The sequence below is a fragment of the Prosopis cineraria genome, unplaced genomic scaffold (assembly GCF_029017545.1).
Source record: "Prosopis cineraria cultivar Desert tree isolate PC_DT_omini unplaced genomic scaffold, ASM2901754v1 PC12, whole genome shotgun sequence".
NCBI lineage: Eukaryota > Viridiplantae > Streptophyta > Magnoliopsida > Fabales > Fabaceae > Prosopis > Prosopis cineraria.
Window position 1 is genome coordinate 30,468,228 of NW_026555343.1, and position 9,103 is coordinate 30,477,330.

The window sequence follows — 9,103 nt, forward strand, 5'->3', positions numbered from 1 at the left end:
GAATTTTTAATCCTCCCAATTTACAATTAATCATGTCATATTAACAAATAAATTTAAAAAAATAACAACTGTTGTTCAAAAATTAATAAGCTAAGTCACTCTTATGCTATAAAAAAGTGGTTTTGAAATTATATTTATTACATATATGAACAAGTTATTTTAATGACTTTTAAATGTCAATTTATAAATGAAAACTTGTAAGGTATTTGAATTTTGAAGCCTTTGAATTTGAAATTGGACATGTTAGATTAACAAATAAATATAGTAAACTCACAACTTTCGTTCAAGAATTAACAAGTCAACATTCCGTTATAACTTGAAAAATAGTTTGGAAACTCAGATTACTACATATATATTTTTTGCCTAATATTATTAAATTGGCTTTGTGGCTTGTGACATTAGTCATTTTGAATGAGCATGGGGTCCTCTTTACCACCTTTCCCACAAATTAATTTGAATTAATTGGTCATTGGTATCGAAGTATCAATGAGCAGTCGCACACATTAGCAAGACTTCAGTGGCTAGCCCTAGTGACCATGGGTTCACTTTAAAAAAAAACAGAGAGAGACAAGGATATTTTTGTCACTTCACATTTAAAATTATTTACACTTTAGTCCTCTAGTCTTGCACTGGCTTTGGTTTTTTTCTATCAAAATTTTGCTTCAAACGTTCTTGATTGTGATTTTTATCATCAATATTTTACCTAGTTAAGATTTTTTACATTTTCAACCTTTTTTAATTACTTTTTAATTACTTTTTATTCTATTGGACCATATATTCATATTAGAATGAATTGTGCCTTTTTGCCTCTTGGGTATTCATGTTAGAAATAGCATATTAATTCAATAAAGGAGTGTAATTAATCAGAATATAATTATTTATATTAATATTCTAGATTGACAAATTAATATTAAGTAAATTTATTTGGGTAATTACATGCTTTATGAATTAAAGAAGAAATTAGCCACCTTAGGTTTCCTTGACTATTTGTAGTTGTTAGAATTTTAATTTTAGTTAATTTTTCTAATTTCAATTTTTATTTTGCAATTTCAAATTCAAATCTTTCCCTACTCAACTTAAATGAAAATGGAGACTTTATTGCTTAATTTTCAATTAACTTGATTCCTTGTGGGATCAACCTTGATTTATCACATATTATTTTTATGACTAGTACACTTGCAGAATTCATTACATAATTGTATGCATCAATTTATAATGAGGAAAGGTGGCTGCGCTAGAAGTGCTCGCTCTAGACATGTGAATGAGCAAATATCGGTGAATGATAGAGAGCGAGAGCAATAACTTTAGCTAGTTAAGTCATCACCAAGGGATAGGTATGATGAGTTGCAAGAAGAGTTCAGAAATATGATGGTGGATATAAAACAGACTGTCTAGGATCATGATATGATGTTGAGAGGTAGAGAAAAAGGAGAGAGGGTTGAAAACCAAGGTTAACCAGCACAAAAAGAACATATAGCAAGCCTAGACCATCTTAGGGTTTGGGTAGCAGACTAGAAGTTGGGATTAGTACTAATTCATTAATAGATTGGGCATGAAAGACTTTTGTCTAATTTAGCCCGCCAACTTTTGACAGCAATATGAAAGAAGGGGATTCAAACTGTGAATAGAGCGATTAGAAACCATCTTTCATGTTGTAGTTTGTATGTCGGAGTATAAGGTTACCTTGGCAACAGTATAGTTACCGGGAGATACAAAAAGATGGTGGGACTCTGTGAGTCTTATCAGTGGCATTCGGTTTTCTTGGGAAGAATTTAAGAAGATCTTCTTTGATCAATATTTCCTGATCTCATTTTGTAACAGAAAAAGAAGAGGAATTTCACATATTCAGGCAAGGAAACCTAGATGATGAGGAGTTTAGTAAAATATTCAATGATTTATCTACCAATTCCACATATCTCCAGTATAGTAGTGATAAAAAGTAGAAGGCTAAGAGGTTGTTAGTAAAGATGCAACCTGAGTATCAGCAGCAGAGAGCTTTGTTTGATGTGATGACGTACGAGGACATGTGTCATAAGTTAAGAATAGCTTTCAAGAAGGGCAGAGAGGTCGAGACTTATATGAGATGTGATAGTGTGGGGAGATTCTCATCCCCACTGGGTTTGATAGGCAGTGTTTCAAAAAAACCTGGATATAGTTCTGGTAGCTCTAAATCAACAGGTAGAAAGGATTTTATCAGAGGATCTCAATTTTGATATGTCCTTTAGGATCAATTCAGAGGAATGGAGGTGTGAGAATTTAGCCTCCATAGTCTTTAAGGCAGGCATCTAATATTCTAGCATCGACACTTAGTACAAGAAGCTCACCTCAATGTAACATTTAAGGCTAGTGTCATGCAGGAAGGTGTTGGGTGTGTTTCAAATGTGGCAAGTTAGGACATCTAATAAGACAGTACCCAGAGGGTAGAGTTGAGATGACCAAGTAGTGATCTACCATCCCTGGTCAAGTATCTGTAGTGACACAAGAAGATACCAAAGCATCTCTGAATTTGATTCAAGGTATGATTTCTATTTATGGGAAAGAAGTCGAAGCGTTGTTTGATTCCAGTGCTACACATTCTCTTGTGTCTGAAGAGTGTGTACATAGATTGAAGTTGTCTTTATAAGAATTACTAGTTCTTATTAGAGTAACTATGCCTTCAAGATCTTCTAGTATTACGAGCAGAGCTTGTCAAAGGGTAGGAATTTAGTTTGTAAGCATGGTTTCTAAACTTAATCTAGTAAGTATTCCTATAAAGGGAATAGATGTGATCATTGGCATGGACTAGCTAACAGCTAATAATGTTACGTTAGATTGTGCCAGAAGAATGGCTTCATTACTAATGTTGTCTGCAGCAGTGAGTTTATTTGAGCAATCTAAGTTATTATTGGCAGTTAGTGCTGAGAAGTTGATCTTACAGGGTTGTGATGTCTATATGGTGTTCTTTACCTCTAACATATTATATGATGGTGATATTGATAAGATTGAGGTAGTTAGTGAGTTTCGAGATGTGTTTTCAAATAAGATGACTAGATTATCTCCTAAAAGGGAAGTAGAATTTTCTATTGATTTAGTTTATAGAACTGAACCAATATCTAAGGCGTCGTATCGGATGTTGCCATTGGAGTTAGCAGAGTTGAAGAAGAAGATAAAGGATTTACTGAATAAAGGGTTTATTCGACTGAGTATGTCACCCTAGGGGTCACTAGTGCTACCTATAAGGAAGAAAAATGGTAGTTTGCATCTTTGCATTGACTATTAGCAATTAAAAAAGTGGCTGTGAAAAACAAGTATCCTTTACTAAGAATTAATGATCTTCTAGATTAGTTGATTGGTACCTTAGTCTTTTTCAAAATAGGCTTGAGGTTAGGATATCATCAGTTAAGGGTTAATGTAGCAAATGTGCCTAAGACATCTTTTAGAACTCAGTGTAGTCACTATGAGTTTTTGATTATGCCATTTAGTTTAACTAATACGTTTGTGGTATTTATAGATTATATGAACTGTATCTTTAGGCCATACCTGGATCAGTTCATAATAGTCTTTATTGATGACATCTTGATCTATTTAGAAGATAAGGAGCAGCATGCAAAGCACTTGAGGAGTGTGCTCCAAGTTTTGAAAGAGAACAAGTTGTATGCTAAGCTCAATAAGTGCGAGTTTTGGCTGAGTATAAATTTTAAGGACACATAGTGTTTACGGATGGGATTTCTATGGATCTGCATAAGGTTGATGTAGTGTTGTAGTGGGAGCATTCTAGTTTAGTCACAAAGATATATAGTTTTTTAAGATTTACTGGGTATTATAGACCTTTATCTAAGGATTTTTTCAGATAACTTCTCCTTTAACTAAGTTGATGTAGAAGGATCAACAATATATTTAAGACGACCGATGTGAGACAGCATTTCAAAAGCTAAAAGAAAACTTAATTACAATACTAGTGTTAGTTATTCCTAAGCCATAATTACCCTACGAGGTATATACTGATGCATCATTAAGAGGTTTGGGATGTGTTTTGATGTAAGATAAGAAAGTGGTAGCTTATGCTTCTCAACAGTGAGACCACATGAAGAGAATTGTCTAACTCATGATCTAGAGCTTGTAGTAGTGATATTCCCTCTGAAAATTTAGCACCATTATCTTTATGGTGCAATATTCATTATGTTTAACAACCACAAGAGTTTAAAATACCTGATGGATTAGAAGGAGTTGAATTTAAGGCAAAGGAAATGGATGGAGCTTCTCAAAGATTATAATTTTGAGTTGAAATACCATTTGGATAAGGTGAATGTGGTTGTAGGTGTATTGAGTAGAAAGACCCTGCATGTGGCGAGTCTAATAGTACAAGAGCACATATTAATGGAATCTTTTCTAGATTCATAGTAGCGATACACTATTGAAGGGATTTGTAGTGCTTATCCATAATGGTTAGTAATAATTTTTAAAGGGAGCTAAGGATGGCACAACGAGAAGATGAATATCTTCTTGGCATTCAAGAATAGATTCAGTTAATTCGGCCCAGAGATATTAACTTCAATTGATAAAGGGTTAGTAGTCTACTAGATAGAATTTGTGTGCCCAGTGATGCAAATTTAAGGAAAGTGATTCTAAATAAAGCCCATTATAATAAGTACACAATTCATCCAAGAGCTACAAATATATATTAGTATATCAAATGCTACTAGTAGTGGTTAGGTATAAAGAGGGAGGTGACTAAGTTTATGTTTCAATGTTTGACCTATCAGAAGGTTAATAGAGCATTAAAAACTAACAGGAATGTTGCAACCATTGGACATCCCTAAGTAAAAATGGGATAGCATCTTAATAGATTTCACATCTGGATTGCCAAGGACTCTAGTAGGACATGATGCAATATGGGTAGTTGTAGATTGACTCACCAAGTTAACTCATTTTCTAGCTATTAGGATTAGTGAGTCTCTAGAAAAGTTAGCAAACATCTATATTAGAGAAGTTTTGAGGCTACATGGTGTGCCAAGAGATATAATCTCTAATCCAGATTTGAGGTTTACATTTAAGTTTTGAGGAGCTTTACAATAAGCCATAGGATTGAGTTGAGATTTAGTACAACCTATCATCCATAATGGATGGTCAGATGGAGCAAACTATACAAACTTTGAGAGACATGTTGAGAGCTTGTGTAATGGATTTGAAAGTAGCTAGGACAGTCATCTTCCTTTGTATGAGTTTGCTTACAATAATAGTTATTATTCAATATCTAAATGGTACTGTATGATGCTTTATATTGGAGAAGTGTAGATCATCTCTATCATGGACAGAATTAAGCGAGAAGAGTATGTTGGGACTAGACATTATGGATCAAAAGACTTAGAAGATTGAATTGATAAGGCAAAAATTATTAACGGCTCAAAGTAGGTAAAAGAGTTATGCAGACAGGCATAGACAATCATTAGAATTCTTGGTGGGTGACGATGAATTTTTAAAGGTTAAGCTAGTAATAGGAATTAGAAAATCAATTAGAGCTAAGAAGTTAACTCCTAAATTCATTGGTCCTTTCAAGATTCTATAAAGGATTGGACTGGTTGCTTATAAAATTGTCATACTGCCATAATTGTCAGATGCGCATGATGTGTTTCACGTGTCACAACTCAAGAAATATCAATTAAACCCCTCTCATATTATAAAGCCAGAATAGATTGAACTCTAAGAGAAGTTGACATATAAAGTTAATCCAAAGTGAATAATAGATGTGAAAGACAAGCAGTTGAGAAATAAGACCATTTATTAGTAAAAGTACTCTGCAAGGCATGGCTCCTGGTGATGCTATCTAGGAAATAGAGGATAAGATAAGGTAACAATATCTGCACCTATTTCCCTAGGTATGTGTTTATATGACTTATGAATTTTTGAGACAAAATTCTTATAAGGAGGGGAGAGCTACAACATCCTGATTTCCTAACTTTGAATTAATCTCTAATTGAGAGTAGATTAGTAATTAATGATTGATTAGGATTTTGGATGACAAATTTATTGGATAGGGAGGCGTAATGGAAGATAAAATTTTAAAGTCTATATCCTGATATGGGCCGAACGAACTCATTTAAGTTAAGGTGGATAGAAGAGTTACCTTTTAATTCTTTGTAGTTGGCGCACCTTTCGATCTCAGGAGTTAACAACATAAATCTACTCCCTCTACCAGTATCCACACAAACAGTTCTCTAACTCGAACAATATGCTAGTGCTTTTAGTGTTCGTTCTTCTTTAAACGTTAATTTTCCTTTCTATGGGATGTTTTGTGGCTCTCAGAGTGTTTTTGCCATTAGTACTTTTTTAACTCTTTCTTTTTTTTCATAAGGACGTCCCTATCTATATACAGTATATAGATAAGGGTTTTCATCTTCCACTTAAAAACTCACAAAAGTTTAATTAAATTTATCTCATAAATTTAATTGATAATATCATATCTAATTCAAATTTATCTTATAAATTTAAATTATAAAACTAACATAATATTCTCTCTTATCATGTTAGTTATTAAATTTAATCTATCATATAAAATTAAATTTAAAACTAACATAACATAACATAATATAATATATATTATTATATTATATTATATATATATATACGAATATATATATACATACATATTTATTTCAAATATATATATATATTATATTATCTATATTTAATTTTATATATCATCTACAGATATCTTACACAACACACACACACACACACACACACATATAATTATATTTTATATTTTATATTTCATATAAATATATATATATATATTTATCAACTAAATATTCAAATATATATATATATATAATTCATTCACCCTATATTATATTCATTGAATATGGACATATTCCAGATTCAATGAACCTAAACAGTACAGTTCGAGTTAGACTGTTCTCATATGCGACCCTTTAGGCCCATATGAAATTGGCAGTAGACTAATTATGCTATTAGCCCACAAGTCACAAGTAACCTCTAACAAGACATTACAACTACCTAATTCACATAGGAATCGATGATCCAATGTAACCTATCATGCAACCATATCACATCTCTTTTGTCACGCGATGTTTCGGTCAAGTACGAGACATGAAATTTTTATTCTCCTTTATCTGACCGTTACTTTTTCAATCTCTGAGTAGACTGGTAGTAGCAATAAAAAACATTTTCCATTGTAGAATGGCCATACATTTTCTTAGTCTTACTTATCGAGGGGCCCAGTAATATCTCTCACTTAATGTGAAGGACAAATTTCATCTTGACCACTCATATTCCTCTACATGAATGTTACTAAACTCAATATAACCTTTATGATCACCCGATCAAAAGGTGACTGTTGACTAAGTCAAAGTTTAGTGGCCATCATGTAGAATTCATGATTATCTCAAATCAAAAGGTTTAGTGAGATAGTTATATATGAGATAAGCTTATGACTTATACCATACAGCTTTCTCATAGCGGGTCGGTCCAACACCTCGTACTCTTTCAAGTGCCTATCACTTTAATTTATATCTCTATAATTAATCAAAATCATACTAGTCTTGTTTCATCTACGATCCCTCAAAGATGATCGACCAGAGACATTTAAGACAATCACTATAATTTGTCCAGGGATACAATTATGATATTAAACATGCAATTGTTATGATAACAAAAGAGAAATTCATTAAATAACAATGTGCATAGTATAATGATTAGCCCTAGGGCACAATTTCCAATAAAATTAATATTTTAACTCTTTGAAATGTTGAATAAGTAGATAAGAGCAAAAGGATCACATTTCAAAGTAAGACAAATGCACTCGGTGAGGATTCCCCTCCCTGTAGCTTATGCCGTGGTGCACAACACAAGAAAGTGAGGAGAAGCAAAAGAATCTCTACTAGGGAAAGTAATTTTGAGGCCTTGGGAGACATTTCTAGTTTTAAATGGATTTTAAAAATACATGCAAAATGATATTATGATTTGAATATTTTTATATTTCATTACATGTGTAAAATAACTTAGTCAAATTTTATGTTGTTATCTTAAGTTACACTTTGCATGTGAGAGACTTAATTCAAGACTTGGTTTGGAATATAGGGAAGCAAGGAGCATAAAATTTCATACTTGAATAAGCTTCAAAATGGTGTGATTTTCATGGTCTAAAGAGGCACGCATGAAGTTTCCATGCACTTGTACACAAAGGATCAAGTTGACTTGTCAAATTTCAAGATAATTGCAATGTGTTTGAGGAGTTTGGAAGACAATTTCAGATCTAGTGCCAAGGTATGTTGGACGTGAATTATGTAACGTCATGAATTTTTAACTCCTGTATTAATACTAGTTAAGGGGTGAATTAGTAAATTAAAGTGAAATTAAGGTTTTGGATGATGGAATATTATTTTGACTCTTTAGAATGTTATATGAACATATTTGAGTAGGAGAACAATGTTGTGTAGCAGAGCATGTAAGTAGGTGAGGAGCTTCCTCACTGTGCCAAGCATTGTGACTAGTGCAAGATGTGCCATTGTGCATGGCATAAGAATTTTGATAAATTGGAATGTGTTAACTCATGAAAACAAAAGAAAATGAGGGAAAAAGGGATTCAGGAGTGGAGAAGAAGAGGAGCTCTGGTAGGGCAATGATTATCAAGAGTAAGGATGACATTTCTGACTTGTTACTTATCAAATAAGTCTAATATTACCTTAACCATTAATTCTACCTTATTTTTCTTAGTTTTAACTATTGAAAAATTGAATTTAAAAGTTTTAAGGAGATGATTTCTTATCCTATAGTAATAGAAAGGTTCTCTATGACTAAACTAGGATTCTGTGACTAGTTTGATTTGAAATGATAAAGCTTTAAAACTATAGGCTTAAGTTAACCTAAGTTAGGGAGAGAAAAATAGGAGAAATTTGATAATGGGTGTGACAATACCTAAATTGAAAGGTGATCAAGCATAAAAGGTGGAAATGAGTATCAATAAGGGAAATGCTAACGATTAGGTGTTAGATTGCTATAATTGGCACTTTTAGTCAATAGGGTAATTGACTTTAGATGCCTTAAATTGTGTAGATTTTTGTGTGTCACAAGTTGAATAATGAAAGAAACTTGAACAAAGTTA